General features: G+C 35.0%; 1 non-coding gene across 1 annotated transcript; it reads left to right on the plus strand.

The window, feature by feature from the left end:
- Positions 1–567: 567 nt before the first annotated feature.
- LOC133802864 (small nucleolar RNA R71) lies at positions 568–674 on the plus strand. Its single transcript, XR_009877612.1, has one exon. It is a non-coding gene; the product is annotated as a small nucleolar RNA R71 (small nucleolar RNA).
- Positions 675–5,710: the final 5,036 nt, after the last annotated feature.

The following is a 5,710-nucleotide window of genomic DNA, read 5'->3' on the forward strand; positions in this document are numbered from 1 at the left end:
TAAACATATCATTTTCTTGGTTATTTCTCTGTATATTTATTTGCCAGCTGTACCCGAGCTGAATGAAGGACTCGTGCATAAATCAGGGTACAACAGATGGTTTCTCCAATTTGGATAAGTGGATGAAAAAGGGGTATCATTTGGTTTCCCATAATTATGAAGAGCATTGGCCTCCTCAGAAAAGGTCTCTTGGTAGGAAGGACATGATCGGGCATTATGACAAGGATTAGAACATATAGAACAAACATCTTTTTCTATGTTGCATTGGAGAATTTATAGTTTGGCTTATGGCTAAAGCTTCTACTTTTCTCGCTAATTTGTCTAAGGATGTTCTTAAGTCTAATTTACCTTTTACTTCATACCTTCCTCCTCTTTTGGTGAATTAGTTGACCTAGACCTAGGATCAAAAAAATTCCATTGTTGTGAATTGACAAACAAATCTTCAAGGGCGTCCCAAGCCTCTTGCCCTTGAAATTGTAAAAAATTTCCAGTATGCATAGATTGAATCATTTGACGATTAGAGGAAGGCAAACATCATAAAAATATTTTACAAGTCTCCATTTTTCAAAACCATGATGAGGACATTTTAATAATAAATCTTTAAATCTTTCCCAACATTCATAAAACTCTTCATTGTCTTTTTGAAAAAACTTGGAGATTTCTCTCCTTAAACTATCAGTTTTAGACATAGGAAAAAATTTCAACAAGAATTTATTATAAAGTTGATCCCATGTAGTTACAGATCCGTGGGAAGGGAATTTAACCAAGCTTTTGATTTGTCTTTTAATGAAAAAGGGAATAATCTTAGTTTGACAGACTCATCAGAAAATTTTTGAAATCTAAATGTTGAGCACATTTATAAGAAATCTTTGACATGCATGTAAGGATCCTCTCTATCTAACCCATAAAAAGATGGAAAAAATTGAATAATTGATGGTTTAAGCTCAAAATGGGTAGCCAAAGTGGTAGTAAAAATAATACATGAAGGAGCATTAGATGAAATAGGTGCAAAATATTCAAGTAAAGTCTTTCATGCACAACATTTTCATCAGTAGGATTTCTATTAATATTAGCAATTGGTTCCATGATGCTCAAATTTTTACTAACACTTTCAATTTCAATTAAAGATAAACATCTCTTTACTGATCAATTTTTAGAATTACTTTCCCAATGACGCATACAATTTTCACAAATAAGGCAACAAAGATAATCTTAAGCAAACAATTTTCTAATGTGGAAGATCAGTAAAAACCGCAACCATAGAGCATACTTAGAATTTTTAAACATTTCACAACAATATAATTTTTATGGTTTAATTGTCCCCATGCCTATTTGATTCCACTTACACGCACACTACTATCAACTCCCCGAGGTTAATAAGTAGAGGTGGATTGGGAATTTTGTTCAAATTTCATTTAAGCAAAGATTGCTTATGCTTAAAGGACAAGATTTAGGTTTTTTTTCAAGTATTTTTTCACAATTACACAATAATATGATAAGAGAAATAAAATAGGACAAAATAGATGATGTTAACTAAAATTGAATAAGAGTTGGGAGTCATAGCATGTCATCAACCATAACAAAAATAAAGTAAAAACTAGGAGGCAAAATTGCCATCAACTAGTAAATTTGCACAAAAATATAACCAAAATAAATAAAGTAAATTACAATAAAGGTTATGAGGCACAAGTTTCGTCAACTAACAAAAATGTAGCAAAAATAAAAATATACAACAAAAGTAAATAAAAAAAACTAGGAGGCACAAGTGCCGTCAACTAAAAAATAATAGAAAGCATAAGTATAAATATATATATGTATAAGATAATTTTTTTTATTAGTGGTGAAACCGTCCCAAATTTTCTTCTTATCTTTTTTTTTTATTTCTATAATTTTTCTTTATAGTGAAAAAATTAAAATAATTAGTAGAAGAATACACTAACATTGAGAAAAAAAGTTTGTTTCTTTTCGTGCAACTCCCCGGAAACGACGCCAAAAACTTGATGGACCCAAAATGGGTATGTTTTAAATATGTAAATCGCAAGAGCACGAATCGTATATATAGTATAGAGTTCGTGTAAGCAAGGATGTTGAATCCAAATGAGTTGTCTAAAATAAAAAAAGAAACTATTTTAAACCAAAAGTAAATAAATTGTAACCTACCTCCAAAGATTGATAAGATTTAATGTCAAGAAAATAAAATAAAAGATTGAAAATAAAGATATTTAAGAAGAACCATAAACCAATTATGATTAGCAAATAAGTTGTAAAAGAAGGATTATTAAGATACTAGAATCCACAAAATATAAGTTTAATAATATTTATTAGTATATTGATTCCCAAGTTTTAGTGATAGTTAAAATAAATCAAACTATCATTTTTCAAATATATTTATAATTTAAGCATAAATTATTTCTAAAAAGATCGGATTTTTCTTCACTTTTCAAAAAAATATAATTTCAAAGTATTTAATGTGAATCAACCTAATGAAACAAAAAAAATCAAATAACATTATTTATAAGGCAAAACATACTATTTTTGTTCTAAGCATTGGGTGTGTACAATTTAATGACACATCTTAATCAAAGAATATTATGTTTTACAAAATGAAGAACAAAGTGTAATAGTATCTAACAATCCAAAATACAAGATATTAAAGATGAAAAACATATATGAAGAAGAACAATTCATAGATTTTGTTGCATTACAAGGGAAATCAACATACAACAATAAATACTATCCAGTTACAAGTTGTTTCATCATGATCTTAATAATCTTATGAAAAAGATTAGAAGCTCATAACTAGAATCCAAAATCTATAACAAAAGAAAACATACTTGGAACAAAATGGTCTTCCAAAGGAAGAGAGAAAGTGTAGAAAAGATTATAGTAATCCCAAAAATTAAGCACCCTAAAATGGTCTTGAAATTCCACATTTATAGCCAAAATGAGAGTATTAAAATAATCAATTTAAATTAATAAAATTGATTAAAATAATTAAATGAATAATAATATGGCATGTAGGGGTAAATTCTAGGGTGTCATGATGAATTTTGTAGTGAAATGCGTAGAAAAATTGGGTAAAAAATTGGCATTTGAGGGACAAGGAGACAATGTGGGATCAAGAGGAAAAGGTGCAAGCTGCTGGAGGCTTTGGGCGGCTGGGCCATGGGGTATCTGGGCCGAAGGCTAGAGGGCAGGCGAGTGCTACTTTCCTTTAGGCCGAGAAGGGAGCTGGGCTGGGTGTTCCTTGCTAGGCTGAATGGAACTAAAGGACTGGCTTCAAAAACACTAATTTTTTATTCTTTTCTTTCAAAACTAACACTTTTCTTTTCTTTCTTTTTTAGCTCTCAACTTTCTTGCTCTTCAAGCACAAAAATGCACCAAATTCCCTACAAAATAAACATAAATTAAATCATAATCAAATATTTAATTATAAAATAAATCGTATTAATTCCTTGAAAATATTAATTATAACTTAATTTAACATTTAAGTTCAATAAAAGTGCATTTTTTTACTTCTAGCTTAACAACACTAATTTCAAATAATTAAACTATAATATATTATAATAAAATATTATAAAAACAAATAAAAATCTATAAAATTCAAATAAACCTAATAAATTTAATATGACCAAATGTCATTTCTCGGTGAAAGGCAATAGAGTTAAATAACATGTGGAGCTTTTACATAGCGATGTCTGTGGTCCAATCAATGTATAAGTAAGAGGTGGGTATGAGTACTTCGTCACTTTCATTGATGACTACTCAAGATATGGTCATACTTATCTAATGCTTAGGAAATCTCAAACCTTTGGTAAGTTTCAAGAATTAAAAGCTGAGGCTGGGAAGAAATTAGGTAAGACTCTTAAAACACTTCGATCAGATCGAGATGGTGAATATTTGGATTTAGAATTCAAAGATTTCATGTTAGAGCATGGTATTCTATCCTAACTCACAGCACCTGGAACGCCATATCAAAATGGTATTTTAGAAAGAATAAACAAGACCTTGGTGGACATGGTCAGGTCAATGTTAAGCTACTCTTCACGTCCTCTCTCATTCGGGGGAAATGCATTTCAAACGGCGACTTACATTTTGAATGTGGTCCCATCTAAGACAATAAGAAAAACACCACTATTACTGTGGAATGGAAACAAACCTAGTTTGCACCATTTCCTCATTTGGGGTTTTCCTGCTCATGTCCTTAGACCTAAATCAGGGAAACTTGATTCGAGGTCTGAAGTATGCATTTTTGTGGGCTATACTCCAGAAACAGAGGCAGCTATTGTTGACGCGGTTCTTCGGCAACAGGTAATTAAGAGAAGAAGAGAAAGAGATTAGTACTTAAAAGTAGAACCGCCGCAGATATGAAATCTTTGTGAGAAGAACTAGGTGACCCTAAACACGTTTTTTAAGTGGTTCGAAGGTTAAAATCCTTCTACTCCACTAGTCAATATTATTGATCTTTTCTGGGTAATTGGTTTACAAAATATATAGTTCTTACAAGACTATTTTTTCCAACCCCAATCAATTCCCAGGGTCTCCATATTTATAGGAGAAGGCACCTGGAAATTGGTAGGGAGGTCATCCCGTGACCTTACCATTTGTCATATCAAGTCTGTGATATTCATGATTACTTCCTAAACCTGACACACCAGTGTGGTCTAATCAGTATGGAAGGAGATAATGGACCGCACGGCCCAACCCATCCGTGGGTGTCTGAATACGCACGTTCCTGCGGCGTGTCCGAGAAGTCAGGGGGATATCGGACACGTGATGGCAGGATTATGCACGTTTATCTTGCGTGTTGACCTCCCATAGGGTCAGAGCTTCCTGAGAAGCTCGCTACCGGAGCAATCCATAACCCGAGCTGATCCTTCAGTGGTCGTCGGATGTTGTTCCCAGCTCCTGGAACAACAAGAAGGAGCAGGAAACTCCATCCCCTCGAGCTAGAAAGGGCCCGTCCTGAAGATAAAGCCTCTGTCCTGTGGGAGCCTCGGGCTAAATCATGTTTAGTCCGAGGATCGTCCTGCTAAACAGCCCGTGGGAAATCCAGGGCATACATCTGCCCCCCAAGCTCCTGCTCGTGGTCCATGACGTCAGACATGGGAGACCACAGTTTGAGCTTTTAGACTTCTCCCACAACCCTTCGCATTCCATGCTTTTCGCATGCGTCTGATACGTGGAACGCCGCGGGTGGCGACGGTACATTCTACGAGAACCGCATTAAATGGCCTAGCCTACTGTCCAGCCGTCGTTTCACATTTCGAGTGGAGGGTCTCCCAGGAGCCTTTTACACGTGATCCCCCCTTGTATAAAAAGGGGGTGGTCATCCCACGCACGGACCACCTTACCATTCAGAACCTCTCAAATTTCCTTCTTTTCTCTCTGACCTTCCGAAGAGCAAAACCCTCATTTCCATTGCTCTCATCTTCTCCGTTCACGAAGCTTAAGCGTGCGAGTTCCTTCAAGGCCTTGGAGACTACTGTGCCAACGAAGCCCCTACCCGCGCAGCAACCTCGCTCACCATCCAACCCTATACTGTAAGTCTTCTGTCCCCATTTATTTTTGAAAGCATGCCACTGTAGCCTAGGTAAAAAATTTTACTGTAGCCACATGCAGAGGTTTTCTGGGTCGCGCGGATATGGAGGGTGATGGCCCTTCTTTGATTAGGGCACATTTGCCATGGGACATCGCCTTAGAACATGGG

Source organism: Humulus lupulus, chromosome 9 (assembly GCF_963169125.1).
Source record: "Humulus lupulus chromosome 9, drHumLupu1.1, whole genome shotgun sequence".
Taxonomy (NCBI): domain Eukaryota; kingdom Viridiplantae; phylum Streptophyta; class Magnoliopsida; order Rosales; family Cannabaceae; genus Humulus; species Humulus lupulus.